Source organism: Hordeum vulgare, chromosome 6H, assembly GCF_904849725.1.
Source record: "Hordeum vulgare subsp. vulgare chromosome 6H, MorexV3_pseudomolecules_assembly, whole genome shotgun sequence".
NCBI lineage: Eukaryota > Viridiplantae > Streptophyta > Magnoliopsida > Poales > Poaceae > Hordeum > Hordeum vulgare.
Genome location: NC_058523.1, coordinates 556,534,961 through 556,556,451, shown reverse-complemented (window position 1 = coordinate 556,556,451; position 21,491 = coordinate 556,534,961). Strand labels below are relative to the sequence as shown.

Genomic DNA, 21,491 nt, shown 5'->3' with positions numbered 1-21,491 from the left:
TATGGAGAGACCAGCAACGAGATAGGGGTAACAGCATCTTCATACCTTTGAAGATCGCTAAGCGGAAGCGTTGCTAGAACGCGGTTGATGGATTCGTACTCGCAGTGATTCTGATCTAGTGCCGAAGTACGGCACCTCCGCGTTCAACACACGTGCAGCCCGGTGACGTTTCCCGCACCTTGATCTAGCAAGGAGGAGGGAGAGGTTGGGGAAGAACTCCAGCAGCACGACGACGTGGTGTCGATGGAGAGACGAGGTCTCCCGGCAGGGCTTCGCCAAGCACCGGCAGAGAGGAGGAGGAAGAAGGGCAGGGCTGCGCCGAGGGAGAGGGAGAACTCTGTCTCCCAAGGGCCAAAACCCCTCTCTATTTATAGGAGGAGGGGGAGGGGCTGCACCACCCCTAGGGCTCCCTCCCTAGGGGCCGGCGGCCACCAGATGTGAAAGGGGGGGGGGGCGGCGGCTAGGGTGGGAGGGGGTGGCGCACCACCTAGTGGGCCTAAGGCCCACCTGCGCCTAGGGTTGCCCCTTCTCCCACCACCTGCGCATTGGGCTGGGTGTGGGAGGTGCACCAGCCCACCTAGGGGCTGGTTCCCTCCCGCACTCGGCCCATCTAGCCTCTTGGGGTCGTTGCCCCCCTTCGGTGGACCCCCGGGGCCACCTCCGGTGGTCCCGGTACGTTACCAGTGACGCCCGAAACACTTCCGGTATCCAAAACCATCCGTCCTATATATCAATATTTACCTCCGGACCATTCCGGAGCTCCTCCTGACGTCCGGGATATCATCCGGGACTCCGAACAACTTTTGGTAACCTCGTATAACAATTCCCTATAACCCTAGCGTCACCGAATCTTAAGTGTGTAGACCCTACGGGTTCGGGAGACAGACAGACATGACCGAGACACCTCTCTGGCCAATAACCATCAGCGGGGTCTGGATACCCATGGTGGCTCCCACTTGCTCCACGATGATCTCATCGGATGAACCACGATGTCAAGGATTCAATCAATCCCGTATACAATTCCCTTTGTCTGTCGGTATAGAACTTGCCCGAGATTCGATCGTCGGTATACCAATATCTTGTTCAATCTTGTTACCGGTAAGTCTCTTTACTCGTTACGTAACACGTCATCGTGTGACTAACTCTTTAGTCACATTGAGCTCATGATGATGTTCTACCGAGTGGGCCCAGAGATACCTCTCCGTCACATGGAGTGACAAATCCCGATCTCGATTCGTACCAACCCAACAGACACTTTCGGAGGCACCCGTAGTGCACCTTTATAGTCACCCAGTTACGTTGTGACGTTTGATACACCCAAAGTGTTAGAATTATGCCCTAGAGGCAATAATAAATATAGTTATTATTATAATTCATGTATCAAGATAATCGTTTATTATCCATGCTATAATTGTATTGAATGAAGACTCATTTACATGTGTGGATACATAGACAAAACACTGTCCCTAGCGAGCCTCTAGTTGGCTAGCCAGTTGATCAAAGATAGTCAGTGTCTTCTGATTATGAACAAGGTGTTGTTGCTTGATAACTGGATCACGTCATTAGGATAATCACGTGATGGACTAGACCCAAACCAATAGACGTAGCATGTTGATTGTGTCATTTTGTTGCTACTGTTTTCTGCGTGTCAAGTATTTGTTCCTATGACCATGAGATCATATAACTCACTAACACCGGAGGAATACTTTGTGTGTATCAAACGTCGCAACGTAACTGGGTGACTATAAAGATGCTCTACAGGTATCTTTGAAGGTGTTCGTTGAGTTAGTATGGATCAAGACTGGGATTTGTCACTCCGTGTGACGGAGAGGTAAGTCGGGGCCCACTCGGTAATACAACATCACACATAAGCCTTGCAAGCAATGTGACTTAGTGTAAGTTGCGGGATCTTGTATTACGGAACGAGTAAAGAGACTTGCCGGTAAACGAGATTGAAATAGGTATGCGGATACTGACGATCGAATCTCGGGCAAGTAACATACCGAAGGACAAAGGGAATGACATACGGGATTATATGAATCCTTGGCACTGAGGTTCAAACGATAAGATCTTCGTAGAATATGTAGGATCCAATATGGGCATCCAGGTCCCGCTATTGGATATTGACCGAGGAGTCTCTCGGGTCATGTCTACATAGTTCTCGAACCCGCAGGGTCTGCACACTTAAGGTTCGACGTTGTTTTATGTGTATTTGAGTTATATGGTTGGTTACCGAATGTTGTTCGGAGTCCCGGATGAGATCACGGACATCACGAGGGTTTCCAGAATGGTCTAGAAACGAAGATTGATATATAGGATGACCTCATTTGATTACCGGAAGGTTTTCGGAGTTACCGGGAATGTACCGGGAATGACGAATGGGTTCTGGGAGTTCACCGGGGGGGCAACCCACCCCGGGGAAGCCCATAGGCCTTGAAGGTGGCGCACCAGCCCTTAGTGGGCTGGTGGGACAGCCCAAAAGAGCCCTATGCGCATTGGAAGAAAAATCAAAGAGAAAAGAAAAAAAAGGGAGGTGGGAAAGGAAAGAGGGACTCCACCCACCAAACCAAGTAGGACTCGGTTTGGGGGGGAGTCCTTCCCCCCTTTGGCTCGGCCGACCCCCTTGCGGCTCCTTGAGCCCCAAGGCAAGGTCCCCCCTCTCCCACCTATATATACGAAGGTTTTAGGGCTGATTTGAGACGATTTTTCCACGGCAGCCCGACCACATACCTCCACGGTTTTTCCTCTAGATCGCGTTTCTGCGGAGCTCGGGCGGAGCCCTGCTGAGACAAGATCATCACCAACCTCCGGAGCGCCGTCACGCTGCCGGAGAACTCTTCTACCTCTCCGTCTCTCTTGCTGGATCAAGAAGGCCGAGATCATCGTCGAGCTGTACGTGTGCTGAACGCGGAGGCGCCGTCCGTTCGGTACTAGATCGTGGGACTGATCGCGGGATTGTTCGCGGGGCGGATCGAGGGACGTGAGGACGTTCCACTACATCAACCGCGTTCACTAATACTTCTGCTGTACGGTCTACAAGGGTACGTAAATCACTCATTCCCTCTCGTAGATGGACATCACCATGATAGGTCTTCGTGCGCGTAGGAAATTTTTTGTTTCCCATGCGACGTTCCCCAACAGTGGCATCATGAGCTAGGTTCATGCGTAGATTTCTTCTCAAGTAGAACACAAAAGTTTTTGTGGGCGGTGATGTGCGTTTTGCTGCCCTCCTTAGTCTTTTCTTGATTCCGCGGTATTGTTGGATTGAAGCGGCTTGGACCGACATTACTCGTACGCTTACAAGAGACTGGTTTCATCGCTACGAGTAACCCCGTTGCTCAAAGATGACTGCCAAGTGTCGGTTTCTCCAACTTTAGTTGAATCGGATTTGACCGAGGAGGTCCTTGGATGAGGTTAAATAGCAACTCATATATCTCCGTTGTGGTGTTTGCGTAAGTAAGATGCGATCCTACTAGATACCCAAGGTCACCACGTAAAACATGCAACAACAAAATTAGAAGACGTCTAACTTGTTTTTGCAGGGTATGCTTGTGATGTGATATGGCCAACGATGTGATGTGATATATTGGATGTATGAGATGATCATGTTGTAATAGATAATATCGACTTGCACGTCGATGGTACGGCAACCGGCAGGAGCCATAGGGTTGTCTTTATACTAATGTTTGTGCTTGCAGATGCGTTTACTATTTTGCTAGGATGTAGCTTTAGTAGTAATAGCATGAGTAGCACGACAACCCCGATGGCGACACGTTGATGGAGATCATGGTGTGGCGCCGGTGACAAGAAGATCGTACCGATGCTTTGGTGATGGAGATCAAGGAGCACGTGATGATGGCCATATCATGTCACTTATGAATTGCATGTGATGTTAATCCTTTTATGCACCTTATTTTGCTTAGAACGACGGTAGCATTATGAGGTGATCTCTCACTAAAATTTCAAGACGAAATTGTGTTCTCCCCGACTGTGCACCGTTGCTACAGTTCGTCGTTTCGAGACACCACGTGATGATCGGGTGTGATAGACTCAACGTTCACATACAACGGGTGCAAAACAGTTGCGCACGCGGAACACTCGGGTTAAGCTTGACGAGCCTAGCATGTGCAGACATGGCCTCGGAACACATGAGACCGAAAGGTCGATCATGAATCATATAGATGATATGATTAGCATAGGGATGCTTACCACTGAAACTATACTCAACTCACGTGATGATCGGACTTGAGCTAGTGTAAGTGGATCATGAACCACTCAAATGACTAGAGAGATGTACTTTTTGAGTGGGAGTTTAGCGAATAATTTGATTAAGTTAAACTCTAATTATCTTGAACATAGTCTAAGTCCACTTTGAATATATTTGTGTTGTAGATCATGGCTCACGCGACAGTCACCCTGAATTTTAATACGTTCCTAGAGAAAGCTAAGTTGAAAGATGATGGAAGCAACTTTGTAGACTGGGCTCGTAATCTTAAGCTAATCTTACAAGCTGGGAAGAAGGATTATGTCCTTAATGCTGCGCTAGGAGATGAACCACCCGCTACGGCTGATCAGGATGTTAAGAACGCTTGGTTAGCACGTAAGGAGGACTACTCAGTAGTTCAATGTGCAGTCTTGTATGGCTTAGAACCGGGACTTCAACGTCGCTTTGAGCGTCATGGAGCATTTGAGATGTTTCAGGAGTTGAAGTTTATCTTTCAGAAGAACGCCCGGATCGAGAGGTATGAGACCTCCGATAAATTCTATGCTTGCAAGATGGAGGAGAACTCGTCTGTCAGTGAACATGTGCTCAAAATGTCTGGGTACTCAAACCGTCTAGCTGAGCTGGGGATTGAACTCCCGCAAGGGGCTATCACTGACAGAATCCTTCAATCACTGCCGCCAAGCTATAAAGGCTTTGTGTTGAACTACAACATGCAAGGGATGAACAAGTCTCCCGGCGAGTTGTTTGCGTTGCTGAAAGTCGCAGAGTCTGAACTCCGTAAAGAGCATCAAGTGTTGATGGTGAATAAGACCACTAGTTTCAAGAGAAACGGCAAAGGAAAGAAGGGTAATTCAAAGAAGAGCGGCAAGCCTGTTGCCAATCCGACGAAGAAACCCAAAGCTGGACCTAAGCCTCAAACAGAGTGTTACTATTGCAAGGGTATGGGTCACTGGAAGCGCAATTGCCCCAAGTATCTGGCAGATAAGAAGGCGGCCAAAGAAAAATCAGGTATATTTGATATACAAGTTATTGATGTGTACTTAACCGGCTCTCGTAGTAGTGCCTGGGTATTCGATACCGGTTCTGTTGCTCATATTTGCAACTCGAAACAGGAACTGCGGAATAGACGAAGGCTGGCGAAAGATGAAGTGACGATGCGCGTAGGAAATGGTTCCAAGGTTGATGCAATCGCCGTCGGCACAGTTTCACTTCAGTTACCATCAAGATTAGTTATGAACTTAAATTATTGTTATTTAGTGCCTGCGTTAAGCATGAACATTATATCTGGATCTTGTTTATTGCGAGATGGTTACTCTTTGAAGTCAGAGAATAATGGTTGTTCTATTTCTATGAGTAACATCTTTTATGGTCATGCACCCAGTGTGAGAGGATTGTTCATATTGAATCTTGATAGCGATATACACATGCATAACATTGAGACCAAAAGAGTTAGAGTTAACAATGATAGCGCCATATTTTTGTGGCACTGCCGCTTAGGTCATATTGGTCTAAAGCGCATGAAGAAACTCCATGCTGATGGACTTTTGGAGTCACTTGACTTTGATTCACTTGACATGTGCGAACCATGCCTCATGGGCAAGATGACTAAGACTCCGTTCTCCGGAACAATGGAGCGTGCAAGTGACTTATTGGAAATCATACATACCGATGTGTGTGGTCCGATGAGCGTAGAGGCACGCGGCGGATATCGTTATTTTCTCACCTTCACTGACGATTTGAGTAGATATGGTTATGTATACTTAATGAAGCACAAGTCTGAAACATTTGAAAAGTTCAAGCAATTTCAGAGTGAAGTTGAAAATCATCGCAACAAGAAGATCAAGTTCCTACGGTCTGATCGTGGGGGTGAATATCTGAGTTTCGAGTTTGGTGCTCACTTAAGACAATGTGGAATTGTTTCACAGTTGACACCGCCTGGAACACCACAGCGTAATGGTGTGTCCGAACGTCGTAATCGTACTTTATTAGAGATGGTGCGATCTATGATGTCTCTTACCGATTTGCCGTTATCGTTTTGGGGTTATGCATTAGAAACAGTTGCATTCACTTTAAATAGGGCACCATCAAAATCCGTTGAGACGACACCATACGAACTGTGGTATGGCAAAAGGCCAAAGTTGTCGTTTCTTAAAGTTTGGGGATGTGATGCTTATGTCAAAAAGCTTCAACCTGAAAAGTTGGAACCCAAAGCGGAAAAGTGCGTCTTCATAGGTTACCCAAAACAGACAGTTGGGTACACCTTCTATCTCAAATCCGAGGGCAAAGTGTTTGTTGCTAAAAACGGAGCTTTTCTCGAGAAGGAGTTTCTCTCGAGAGAATTGAGTGGGAGGAAGATAGAACTTGACGAGGTTGTCGAACCTCTCATCCCTCTGGATGGTGGCGCAGGGCAAGGGGAAACATCTGTCGCTGCGACGCCGGTTGAGGAGGAAGTTAATGATGATGATCATGAAACTCCGGTTCAAGTTTCTGTCGAACCACGCAGGTCGATGAGACCACGTGCTGCTCCAGAGTGGTACGGTAATCCCGTCTTGTCAATCATGTTGTTGGACAACAATGAACCTGCAAATTATGAAGAAGCAATGGTGGGCCCAGATTCCAACAAATGGCTAGAAGCCATGAAATCCGAGATAGGATCCATGTATGAGAACAAAGTGTGGACTTTGGAGGGACTGCCTGAGGGCCGCAAGGCTATTCAGAACAAATGGATCTTTAAGAGGAAGACAGACGCTGACGGCAATGTGACCGTTTATAAAGCTCGACTTGTGGCAAAGAGTTTTTCACAAGTTCAAGGAGTTAGCGATGCTTAAGTCCGTCAGAATCATGTTAGCAATAGCTGCATTTTTTTATTATGAAATGTGGCAGATGGATGTCAAAACGGCGTTCCTCAACGGTTTCCTTAAGGAAGAATTGTATATGATGCAACCCGAAGGTTTTGTCGATCCTAAGAATGCTAACAAGGTGTGCAAGCTCCAACGATCCATTTATGGACTGGTGCAAGCATCTCGGAGTTGGAACAAACGCTTTGATGAGGTGATCAAAGCATTTGGGTTTATACAAGTGGTTGGAGAATCTTGTATTTACAAGAAAGTGAGTGGGAGCTCTGTGGCGTTTCTAATATTATATGTGGATGACATATTGCTGATTGGAAACAACGTAGAGTTTTTGGAGAGCATAAAGGATTACTTGAATAAAAGTTTCTCTATGAAGGACCTAGGAGAAGCTGCTTACATTCTAGGCATTAAGATCTATAGGGATAGATCAAAACGCCTGATAGGACTTTCACAAAGCACATACCTTGATAAAGTTTTGAAGAGGTTCAAAATGGAACAGTCCAAGAAGGGGTTCTTGCCAGTTTTACAAGGTACGAGATTGAGTAAGACTCAGTGCCCAGCAACTGATGAGGATAGAGAGCATATGCGCTCCGTCCCCTATGCTTCAGCCATAGGTTCTATCATGTATGCAATGTTGTGCACTAGACCGGACGTTAGCCTGGCCATAATTATGGCAGGTAGGTTCCAGAGTAATCCAGGAGTGGATCACTGGACGGCGGTCAAGAATATCCTGAAGTACCTGAAAAGGACTAAGGAGATGTTTCTCGTGTATGGAGGTGACGAAGAGCTCGCCGTAAAAGGTTACGTCGATGCAAGCTTTGACACAGATCCGGACGACTCTAAGTCGCAAACCGGATACGTATTTATTCTTAATGGGGGTGCGGCAAGCTGGTGCAGTTCCAAGCAAAGCGTCGTAGCAGATTCTACATGTGAAGCAGAGTACATGGCTGCCTCGGAGGCGGCTAAGGAGGGTGTCTGGATGAAGCAGTTCATGACGGATCTTGGAGTGGTGCCAAGCGCACTGAATCCAATAACCTTGTTCTGTGACAACACGGGTGCCATTGCCTTAGCAAAGGAACCAAGGTTTCACAAGAAGTCCAGACACATCAAACGACGCTTCAACCTCATCCGCGACTACGTCGAAGGAGAGGACGTAAATATATGCAAAGTGCACACGGATCTGAATGTAGCAGACCCGCTGACTAAACCTCTTCCACGGCCAAAGCATGATCAACACCAGAACTGTATGGGTGTTAGATTTATTACAATGTAATTCGCATGATGATGTGAGGGCTAGATTATTGACTCTAGTGCAAGTGGGAGACTGTTGGAATTATGCCCTAGAGGCAATAATAAATATAGTTATTATTATAATTCCTGTATCAAGATAATCGTTTATTATCCATGCTATAATTGTATTGAATGAAGACTCATTTACACGTGTGGATACATAAACAAAACACCGTCCCTAGCGAGCCTTTAGTTGGCTAGCCAGTTGATCAAAGATAGTCAGTGTCTTTTGATTATGAACAAGGCGTTGTTGCTTGATAACTGGATCACGTCATTAGGAGAATCACGTGATGGACTAGACCCAAACTAATAGACGTAGCATGTTGATCGTGTCATTTTATTGCTACTGTTTTCTGCGTGTCAAGTATTTGTTCCTATGACCATGAGATCATATAACTCACTAACACCGGAGGAATACTTTGTGTGTATCAAACGTCGCAACGTAACTGGGTGACTATAAAGATGCTCTACAGGTATCTCCGAAGGTGTTCGTTGAGTTAGTATGGATCAAGACTGGGATTTGTCACTCCGTGTGACGGAGAGGTATCTCGGGGCCCACTCGGTAATACAACATCACACATAAGCCTTGCAAGCAATGTGACTTAGTGTAAGTTGCGGGATCTTGTATTACAGAACGAGTAAAGAGACTTGCCGGTAATCGAGATTGAAATAGGTATGCGGATACTGACGATCGAATCTCGGGCAAGTAACATACCGAAGGACAAAGGGAATGACATACGGGATTATATGAATCCTTGCCACTGAGGTTCAAACGATAAGATCTTCGTAGAATATGTATGATCCAATATGGGCATCCAGGTCCCGCTATTGGATATTGACCGAGGAGTCTCTCGGGTCATGTCTACATAGTTCTCGAACACGCAGGGTCTGCACACTTAAGGTTCGACGTTGTTTTATGCGTATTTGAGTTATATGGTTGGTTACCGAATGTTGTTCGGAGTCCCGAATGAGATCACGGACGTCACGAGGGTTTCCGGAATGGTCCGGAAACGAAGATTGATATATAGGATGACCTCATTTTATTACCGGAAGGTTTTCGGAGTTACCGGGAATGTACCGGGAATGACGAATGGGTTCCGGGAGTTCACCGGGGGGGGCAACCCACCCCGGGGAAGCCCATAGGCCTTGAAGGTGGCGCACCAGCCCTTAGTGGGCTGGTGGGACAGCCCAAAAGAGCCCTATGCGCATTGGAAGAGGGACTCCACCCACCAAACCAAGTAGGACTCGGTTTGGGGGGGAGGGGGGAGTCCTTCCCCCCTTTGGCTCGGCCGACCCCCTTGCGGCTCCTTGAGCCCCAAGGCAAGGTCCCCCCCTCTCCCACCTATATATACGAAGGTTTTAGGGCTGATTTGAGACGACTTTTCCACGGCAGCCCGACCACAGACCTCCACGGTTTTTCCTCTAGATCGCGTTTCTGCGGAGCTCGGGCGGAGCCCTGCTGAGACAAGATCATCACCAACCTCCGGAGCGCCGTCACGCTGCCGGAGAACTCTTCTACCTCTCCGTCTCTCTTGTTGGATCAAGAAGGCCGAGATCATCGTCGAGCTGTACGTGTGCTGAACGCGGAGGTGCCGTCCGTTCGGTACTAGATCGTGGGACTGATCGCGGGATTGTTCGCGGGGCGGATCGAGGGACGTGAGGACGTTCCACTACATCAACCGCGTTCACTAACGCTTCTGCTGTACGGTCTACAAGGATAGTAGATCACTCATCCTGTCTCGTAGATGGACATCACCATGATAGGTCTTCGTGCGCGTAGGAAAATTTTTGTTTCCCATGCGACGTTCCCCAACACAAAGCACTCCTACGGTATCCGGGAGTTGCACAATCTCACGGTCGAAGGAAAAGATACTTGACATTAGAAAAGCTTTAGCATACGAACAATACGATCTAGTGCTATGCTTAGGATTGGGTCTTGTCCATCACATCATTCTCCTAATGATGTGATCCCGTTATCAATGACATCTAATGCCCATGATCAGGAAACCATGATCATCTATTGACTAACGAGCTAGCCAACTAGAGGCTTGCTAGGGACACTTTGTGATCTATTTATTCACACATGTATTACTGTTTCCTGTTAATACAATTATAGCATGAACAATAGACGATTATCATGAACAAGGAAATATGATAATAACCATTTTATTATTGCCTCTAGGGCATATTTCCAACAAGCTCCTCGAGGTCGAGCGGCGTCTCGATCGAGCAGGCTATCTACGAGTATTTAGGGGGAACTGCATTGAGGATTTTTTCTACGATTTTTACCTCCTCCACTTTGTCTCCTAGGGATCGTAGATTGTTGGCGACGTTCGTGGCGCGGATGGCGAAGCTGTCGAGCATCTCGCTGTCCTTGAACGCGAGTGCTTTGAACTCCGTGCGGAGGCGTTGCGCCGTCGCGTTGCGGGCGCGGTGCACCCCCATCTTCATCAGCTTGACGGCCTCCCACGCCTCTGCGGAGGTGGCCTTGGAGGCGAGGATAGGGACCAGCTCTGGTGACGCTGCTAGGATCAATGCCGACAGGGCCGCCATGTCCTCGCGATCTCCCAACTCTCCCATGTCGGACATGGCCTCCCAGAGGCCTTGCGCGCGCAGGTTGATTTTCATCACCTGCGCCCACTCGATGTAGTTTGTCGACGTCAGTGTGGGGTAGACGATGTGGGAGCTTCCGCCGGCGTCGCGGATCACGCGCTCGTGGACGACGGCCTCGTTGCCGCCCCTCCGAATCACGCTCCTTCCGCGTGGTCGCGTCGACGGCGTTGGTGACCGCGACCTCGTTGGCGACTTGCGCCCCCCCTTCTCCACTGCCTCTCCGTCATTGTTGCTGCCGGCCATGGCGCTCCCGAACGCTAGCTCTGATGCCAATTGTCAGCCGGCGACAACAACTTTGCTCTGAATTCAGATAAAGAGAGAGGTGGTTTGCATTGCGGAAAACTTGCAACTTTTCTGTTCTTCTTCTTCGTTATTTAAGCTGCTGAAAACAGGAAAAATGGGTGATCCGAGCTTCTCGGCATGCTATCCCATGCCCGCTCGCCACTTCCCACGACGCCGCCACGCTCGCTTGAGCTCGTGCCATCCCACGATGCGTGCATGGCGACCGGCCTATCTAACTAACTTGACAAACAAGCTGACTATCAACTAACTAGCCTAGCGAAAGCAACGGACCCGGCTACTGCACGAACAAGCTCGTCCAGCAGCTGCTTTATTTGCTCTAACTGAAAACTAACCTGACTACTAAACGGATGCAGGTTTATAGAGACAACAGCATAATCCTACAGCCCCAACGCAACATTTTAATATCTGTATTACCCAGTCCAGTAGAGTGGCACTGATACGATCTACAGTATATACCATTTATGCCTTTTGATTTACCAACATGACTTTATGACATCTCGAATCAGCCAACCTTGTTTTGTGTAGAAGAAACAACAGAACAATTTACAGCTCTGACCGGAAGAAACAAAGTGTCAATGCAGTGCATAGTACAGAGATTTGATGTTTTGTGTAGAAGAAACAACAGGACAATTTGCAGCTCTGACCGGAAGAAACAAAGTGTCAATGCAATGCATGGTACAGAGATTTGAAACAACAGTTTTCTTACTGACAAGGGCATAACAGATTCTTGTTGAATAGCAAAACTGTAAAAAAGAAAAGCCATACACTTCCTCTGTTTCACAGTAGCTGCTTTGACTTTTTTAAAAAAAAAAAGGAAGATGACCCCCGGTCTCTGCATCTGGGAGATGCATGCGATAATTTTATTAATTATTTTCGAGAATCTTATAAAATAGTACAACAATATGTCTGAATGCGCCATCTTGGCAACATTTGCCGCTACTCCTATCCATATTATGAAGGGGTGCAAGCTGAGCCAAATACTCAGACCTCTCACCTAAGCCTAACATATAAAATCGGAGGCCCCGACCGAGCCACATACCGGGTCAGGGACACAAACCGGTCTGAGGCACTCACATGTGTCGCCGCCACCATCTTCCACTGGAAAGTGATGATTCTCAAAAAGACTTGAAAGTGATTTGCTATTCAGTACAAGTGGAAGCTGAGCAGAGGAGCAGAACCCTGTTCCTTTTACCTGTTCTGTAAAAAGAAGGATTTGTAGGTACTGCTAGTGGCACAAGGCTAATCCAACTCAAAGCTCTCTTCTGGGAGTAGAAGTTTTTGAATAAGAACAATAACCAACAGGTAGTTCCTTTCTCTATTTTGCCACGGAGGAGGCATAGATGGATGTCAAGAACTGAAATAAATATAGATGAGGGGCTTCGGATTGCTGTAATTTGATAAAATACAACAGACCATCTTGTTTTCGTTGTGGACACACATATCTCCAGTACAGGACAGTCTCATTTCATCTGGCGCCTGATAAATCTGAAGCCAGAGGTGGAGCTGAGGAGCATGCATCTCCTGCCATGCCAAAGTTCACTGGAGTTGTTGCAACAAACTTATAATCTATGTTGCTTGCCGTGTTTATGGTGCCTTCCAAGACTTTGACAACCTCTGACATTTTCGGCCTTCTTTTGCAATCAATCTGCAAACACCACATTGCCATCTTCATCATCCGAATCACTTCTTGATTGTCTACGTGCATGTCATCACTGTGCTTGTCTATTAGATCTGCTAACTGATCACTCTTCACCTTTTCTTCCAACAGGGTGATAAGATGGATGATCTCTTCAGGCTGGGAAGTGTCGAGGTTCTTTCTCCCACTGATTATTTCCATGACCACGACGCCAAAGCTGTAGACATCGGCCTTTTCCATGATCTGTGATGTCAACCATTCAGGAGCCAAATAGCCAGGTGTGCCTCGCATTCTAGTAACCACTTCACTCATATCCCTACCAATGAGCTTGCATAGTCCAAAAATCAGAAATTTTAGCATTGAAGTTTTCATCCAAGAGGATATTCTGTGGTTTGATATCCAAATGAACAATTCTTTTGGTGCACTCCTCGTGAAGATAAGAGAGGCCTTTAGCGACATTTGCAATAATCTTACAACGCGTCCTCCAATCCAGAGGAGCATTGCTGTTATGCCGACAATAGATCCACCTGTCCAAGGATCCTTTGGCCATATACTCATAAACCAAGAGCCTCCTTGACTTCTCAGCACAGAAACCAATCAGTCTCACCAAATTTATATGATGGATGCTGCCAAAAATTCCTTTTCTCCATGACTAGCATGATCCAAACGTTTTACTGCAATTCTTTCATCGCCAAGCCGTCCTTCAAAAACAGACATTGCGATACACCTGGTCGCGCGCGGCGATACTCCTAGTCGGTAGGCACCCGGTCGAGCATCGAGAGAAGCCCGCTCACTCCGCCCCCATCGGTCCTTGGGATGGTCGAGCGTCTGGAAGCGGGAGGCCGTGCTGGGCAGGGGCGGAGCCAGGATTTCATCATAGGGGGGGGCGAAGAACACATTGAAACACACAAGAGACATAACACAAAAATATTTCAACTCTTGAATATTATAGAAATTTCAAACATGTAACAGTAAAAAGCAAATATGTAATTGACCTGACAAATATCAAAATATATTATCAAAATATGTAATTGTGTGTGGGCAGTGAGCTTGCCGCTTGCGGCAGAGATATCAATCAGGCTGGAATAAGACACATATATTGTAACTGATCGATTACAAAGTGAAATACATGTGTTTGCTGGAAAGATACAGACATATAGTTAAAGCATCTGAATCTGATTAAGTCGGCAACTCAGCCAGACCTGCGTTCAGCCAGGCTCACCTGGAGTAGAGCAGGCACCTGGACTCAAGAGGAGGCTCGGACGGATCAACGAAAATTCTGCTTCGAAAGTTCCAATTCCTCCTGCCAGAGCTGCTTAGCCTGCGCATGCGTGTATGTACTCTGTATACTCACGGCAGCACGGTCGACGACGACGGAGCACGGCGGGTCGGCGGCGACGGCGCGGCGGCGTCAATGAACCCTAGCGGCTGGCGTGGCGTGGAGGAAAAAGTCTTGCTCAAATCGAACTTGTGGATCGATTAACCTAGAGTCAATCATCAGATTAGTCAATGGATGGACGGATACTACGTAGAGAGAACATGCAGCCTTGGGCTTGGCTTTGACGTCTCGGCCTGATAGCTGGGCACTAATTAAGCCCATGTATAATTAAGCAGGCCTGTAATTAAGCCTATATATTAGGCCTAGTCCCCGCTGGTGGGGGGGGGGGGGGTCTGGCCCCCCCCCCTGCCTCCGCCTCTGGTGCTGGGGCTAGAGGAAAAGAGGCGGAGGTGGGTGGGGCGAGGATGAAAAGGGAGGTGGTGGTCCTGGTCGATCGTGTGGCTCTTGTTGGTTCGGGTTGTTATGTGTACGTTATGCGGGTGTGTTTAACGATGTACTCCCTCCGTCCTAAAATAAGTGTCTTGAGCTTAGTACAAATTTATACTAGAGCTAGTATAAAGTTGAGACACTTATTTTGGGACGGAGGAAGTATATGTTTGATTGTTAAATACTTCTTCCATGCTTAAATAATTATAGCAGAAAGGAGTAGTAGTATAGATATGAGGTAATATGAGAGGGCGGTGTTTCTGCTCCCGGACTCATTTTGCATCCGTGTTCGCGAAAAAAATCAAATATTCAAAAACAATTGTGTGGTAGATAATTTAATGCGTGAGGGACGCATCAAATTTTAATTTATTTGGACATTTGAGCAGCTCTCGGCAAAAAGACAAATAGAGTCGGGACAGTTGGCGAAGAGTAAACTTTTTTTACAAACTTCGATTTGTTTTTTTTTTTTTGCCTAGAGCTGCTCAGTTGTTCAAATAAGTTAAAATTTAGAGCGGATCTCACGCATCATAATATTTGCCACATAACTTTAAAAAAAAAATCTAGTATTTATTTTTAATTTTTTTTCGTCAACAGGAGCAGATGAGCGCCGGAGGAGACTTGGATTTTTGGTAATATGAGCGCCGGAGGAGACTTGGATTTTTGGTAATATGACCGTTAGTCGTAAAGCTTGCATCGAATGTGCAGTTTGGTGTCAGAACTTTTAAAATACGACTTGGATTTTCGGTAATATGACTGTTAGTCATAAAGCTTGCATCGAATGTGCAGTTTGGTGTCAGAACTTTTAAAATACGGTTTGTCACTTCGGCTGTGTACGCGTGTATCCAGTGCTGGTGTGGTATGCATGTGTTTATTGGGCTGTCCGTAATGGTAGTATCGTAGATAGTATCATACTCCCTCCGTCTTAAAATAAGTGTCTTAACTTTGTACTAGCTCTAGTATAAATTATACTAAGCTTGAGACAGTTATTTTGGGATGGAGGAAGTACATGCCAATTAGGCAATTTCGATGAAGTGACATAAAATTAAATGAAGAAAGAGATGGTTGAGTATCATATCATGATACCATATCATATTAAATGATGTGCTATTATGTGTCTTGCATAGCAATAAATAAACTATTATATAATACTAACATATGATATCATGCATTATGGATGTGGTAACATACACTAGTACCATATGCATGATACTAGTATATGATACTACCTATTACAAACAACCTTAGAGCAAGTACAATAGAGCTGAGTCAGCTGGTAAGGAATAAACTAAGATATTTTTGTTTAGTTAGAGGAAAGAGAAGAGGAGAGCGAAGGTAAGCGAACTCTTAGCTAAGAGACAACTCTAGCACGTGCTCCTAAGTCTTCTGTGAGTATAAAAAGTGGATCATATAATAAAAAAAATAGTACATTTTTACAATGAACTATTATACATATTGGTTATAAAATGGATTATAGATGACATAACAATGATTTATAGCCAGCAGCTGGCTATATTATTGTACTTGCTCTTACGAGTGACAGAAGCCGCTTCACTGGCATTCAATCCCCTTCCTATGTACTCTCGTTGGAGCCGAATCTGAGATCCCTCCACCCCCATTCAATCCCCTTCCATTCGCATCTCAAAACTACAAGAACAAAAAATCCCCTTCCGTGCGTGCGCCGCCGGCCGCCGCCCTTCCCCCGCGACCTCGACGGCTGCTGCTGCTCGGCGCCCTCGACCGCGCCGCCACCACGGTCCTCGGCAGCCGCTCTTGACCTCGGCTGGTTTTTCTCCCCCCGCGCCCCCTCGACGCTCACCGCCGATGAGCTGGAGGGGGCCGGGCAGTCCAGAGGCTCTCTCGGTACGCGTCCTCCTCGCCGCTCCTCAGCTTCTGCTTCGACTTGCTGCGTGACCTGCTTCACGTCGGCCCGGCCTGGCCGCCAGATGCGTCAGCCAGCTCGGCGACTTCATCCACAGCATCATCTCCCGTGACGCCGGCGCCTCCTTGGTCTCCCTCCGCCCTCGAGGTACCCCGATCTATTTTACCCCCGCCCGCATCCTTAGTTGATTCACTCGACCATAAAAATCACCCTTGAAAAAAAAAGTCCACCAAAAATGTAGAGCGTGATTGGGTTTGTACAAAGAATTGGCATGCCAATGCTTGGCGTCTGCCAATTATTGACCACTAGTTGGTTGGTTACAGAGTTATCTTGCCAATCTCACATAAAGCTGGCACTTTCCTTGGCAAATCCAGCCATTGCCAACATTTGGCTAGAGCAAACCAACCAAGATTGCAATCCATCGTTAGAAGCAGAATTACAAGATCACTGATTAGGCATCCGGTTCTTGCAGGTGTCCTTTCAGAATTTTGTGGATATAAACCAAGTGAGGAATTTCACCATGCTCAGGAATGCCATACAGGAAGGACCAAGGGTCTCTACCATGCCAGAATCATGCGAGTACGAGCTCTGTCTCATCCTGGAGCTCATATCCCGCCATTTCATTTCATCGGTGCAAGATGATGCGGAATTTGACCAGTTCTTTAGTGCACTCTCTTGGTCAAAGCATCAACACTGATGCGTTTTCCTTGTCAACGGACTTCTCAGTCATACCAAATAAGTCATCTATGTTAAGTCCAGTAGCTTCATATTGTCCAAGTAAGCTGATGGTTTCAGATATGTAAAGTAATATATAATTTTCATTGTGCCTGTTACCTGCAACCCTCGTTCTCAGAACTGTCAACTGCAACCTCTGAAAATGAGGGTTGCAGGTGACAGGCACCATGAAAAATCATATATTAGAATGAGGGTTGCAGGTGCCACGCACCATGAAAATCATATATTAGAATGAGGGTTGCAGGTGAAACGCACCATGAAAATTATATATTACTTCGCATATCTGAAACCATCAGCTTACTTGGGCATATGTTAAGTCCATCAGCAAGGTAGATCATCTCCTCTGATACTTTAGTATCCGGTTCATGTGTGTCCTTCTGGTTAGCACAACCTAGGATATTTGACACTATTTTCTTCACACCAATAACAACGCCGTGCCTCGATTGTTCGATTCGATTGTTCAGGAAAGATATGCTCGTTCTCCTCAATGAAACGAGGAGAACCAGGATATCTTTCCTAAACAATCGAGGCAGGACGCTGTTATTGTTGTGAAGAAAATAGTGTTAAATGTCCTGGGTTGTGCTAACCAGAAAGACACACATGAACCGGATACTAAAGTATTAGAGATGATCTACCTTGTTGCTGTACTTAGGCTAATGAGTTCCTCTTTTCTAGCGGTTCTTCACTCTATTAGAAAATTGACTACCCCGACGGAGCATACTACTACATGAAGGCTATCGAGTAGTTAGGAGGCTCCCAGACAGAACGCCTTGCCTTTTCGATCCGATATTATGTTTGTGCTAGCCTTCTTAAGGCAAAACTTATGTATTCAAGCCCTCGAGGCCATTGACTTGTAATATGAAATTTGTATGATTTTAATTTGTGTTTAGAGTTGTGTTGTGATATATTTCCGTTAATTCCTAATGTTGATATGATAATGAGGAGGTTGCAACATTCCATCTCAAATTACTACAAGACAAAGAGAAGCACTTAATTCATGAGAGCAGCGATATGACTCATATATGGGTCATACTAGTATATGATGGTATTATTTGAGCCATTGGTTCTCCTTGGGATCTGTGCGTATGCAGGTATAAGCTGGAGTATTGTGCCCCTGCCCCATGCAGACCTCATTTATTGGTGGCTGCAACTATGGTCTTCTACGGCCTCGTTGTTTTACCTATTCGACTCGTGCGGGCGAAGGCAGAACAGAGGAAGGAATTTAGTGCACAGCCAGATCAGACATTCCATCAATTAGCTAATCATATACATATACAGTAACAACAAACGCCTCTCAAGATTTCTCAGCCAAACCCCTAAAGCAAGCGGAGCAAATGTATACACGATTCATGATTGATTATTTCTACTGTTGGCTAGCATCCACACAAACATTTGTTATCCATCAGTACCAGGGACAGCCTAGCTAGGACATGAAACTACATCACTCAACACCAAATCAAACATTGCTTACCTCTTAATCTGCCCAGCAGCCCTTGGATCTGGTTTGACGGTGGACTCCCCTTAACAAACGTATGTCCAATTCCTTTTCACAAACTACATGCATATATGATTGAGCATGCAGTGTTATCATGTAGCCTGCTACATGCAGGGTGTGTGTCCAACGATAACAATGCTACATGCAATATGATTTCAAGTTATACAAGCTAACACTTGAGTGAAATCATCCGGCATAGCTTGGGTTCCCACCTTCCCTAATTTAAGAGCAGAATTATTCTTAATACATAATCATCAAGAGGATCTGTGATGAACACTTGCAGCAAGTTTGTTTATGAAGAACAATTTATTCAGTGGATGAACTTCTCTCCCCCCCCCCCCCCCCCCCCCCCCCCCAAAAAAAAACACTTTCGGGGAGTTTGTTTATGAAGGGGATCTGGACTGTACTTAGCCAGTATCAATCAACTCAGAATATTCTATCGTACTCAAAATCTATCTGCTGCTTAATCATCATCATCACACCAATTCAAAGACAAAAGCTACGAATGGGATACAACAAAGAGTAAAGAGATGTCACCTTAGTGGGAAGCAGCGGCCTTGGCATCGAGGTTGGGTCTCCCGGCGATCTGGCCATTGCGTCCAGCTGGTTCTTGATGAGGACTGCTCAATTGTTGATGGATTGAATTTTCGCCAAGATACAATACCAGTAGCAGCTACCAAAGTTCAGCTAGTCCCAAACACCTAGAATCATGTTGTGCAATATAAATCATTTGATCTAACAATTCATCAAAAGCAACAATATTCTAAACATATGACATGGAAGTATACAAGAAACATCAAGGATTTCGTTTTTTCTTTCTTGGTGTTAGATAAAACGAGATAAATGAGACATGAAAGACGTGGATTTTTACGTGAAAACCCTTGCGGGAGAAAACCACGGACGCACGAACGCGCAATCACTATGAGGGTGGAGTATTACAAGCACGAGACGACAGACCGTCTTTAGGTGCGACTACGTGGAGTATATATGAGGGACAATACATGAGAGTCCTTGGAGGACAAGTAAACGAGCTGTACTCGTATGCGTCGGTAGCAACGCAAAGGCCCACACCGTTTGTACTACGTCTAGCCCAATACGGTAGAATTTGGATCACAATTTAACAATCTCCACCTTGAGCCAAATTCCCTCCAATAGTCGAAGAAAGTGAATAACTTCATCCAAATCAGCTTAAACACCTTGTGCGTCAAAGTCCATAGGACTAGTGAGAAATACCAACTAAGCATGAGCAAAGCTCAAACTTATTGGTAGGAAATGGCTTTGTCATCATATTAGCAGGATTATCATGTGTACTTATCTTGCATACCTTCAAATCACCTTTAGCAACAACATCTCGAACATAGTGAAATCTGACATCAATGTGTTTTGTTCTCTCATGATACATTGGATTCTTTGTAAGATATATAGCACTTTGTCTGTCAAAAAATATGGTAGGGCAAGATGAATCACCACAAAGCTCAGTGTACAAACCTCTCAACCAGATAGCTTCTTTGCATGCGTCAGAAATAGTCATATGCTCGGCATCAGTAGTGGAACAAGCCACAATGGACTGCAAAGTTGCTCTCCAACTCACAGCACAACCACCAATGGTGAAAACATAACATGTGAGTAATCTTATTTTATCCAAATCACCAGCAAAATCAGAATCAGCAAAACCAACAAGTCCATCTCCAGTTTTCCCAAACTGTAAGTAAGCACTAGAAGTACCTCGCATGTATCTTAAAAATTCACTGAACTGCTTTCCAATGCTCTTTTCCAGGATTAGCCATGTATCTACTAACAAGCATAAGATAAATCCGGACGAGAACAAACCATGGCATACATAAGTGAACCAACTGCACTCGAATAAGGAACTCTAGACATGTACTCAATATCTGCATCTGACTCAGGACATAAGGCTGATGATAATTTGAAGTGTGCAACTAATGGAGTACTTACAGGCTTGGCATTATGCATATTAAAACGACGAAGAACTTTATCAATATATCCCTTTTGACTGAGATATAATTTTCTAGATGGTCTATCTCTGAATATTTCCATGTCAAGTATTTTCTTTGTTGCACCCAAATCCTTGATTTCAAATTCATTACTCGATTGCTTCTTTAGTTCATCAATCTCTAACATGCTCTTTGCAGCAATTAACATATCATCAACATAAAGGAGCAAATAAATAGATGAACCATTGACAGTTTTCAAGTAAACACAACTATCATATTAGACCGATTGAAACCTTGAGAGAGCATAAATGTGTCAAATCTCTTGTACCTCTGTCGAGGGGATTGCTTCAATCCATAAAGAGATTTCTTTAACTTACAGACAAGCTTTTCTTTTTCAGGAATAACACAACCTTCAGGTTGTTTCATATAAATATCCTCTTCTAATTCTCCATGTAAGAATGCAGTTTTAACATCCAATTGTTCAAGATCAAAATCATTCATGGCAACAATACTAAGTAAAGTGCGAATAGAGCTATGCTTCACAACAGGAGAAAAGACTTCATTATAGTCAATACCTGGAATTTGGCTGTAACCTTTTAGCAACCAACCTTGCTTTATATCTTGTCTCATCATTAGGAGAAACATCTTCCTTTATTTTGAAAACCCACTTGCAACGAATAGGTTTCTTCTCTCTACATCAAATATATCATATCATGTCTTTGGTCATCACAACATACCCTGTA

The 21,491-nt window shown here is 45.4% G+C and overlaps 1 long non-coding RNA gene across 1 annotated transcript; it reads left to right on the top strand.

Moving 5' to 3' along the window:
* The first annotated feature begins 16,083 nt into the window (after positions 1–16,083).
* Positions 16,084–18,201, top strand: LOC123401391. Its single transcript, XR_006611075.1, has 2 exons — positions 16,084–16,710; positions 17,036–18,201. It is a non-coding gene; the product is annotated as an uncharacterized LOC123401391 (long non-coding RNA).
* The last annotated feature ends 3,290 nt before the right edge of the window (positions 18,202–21,491 follow it).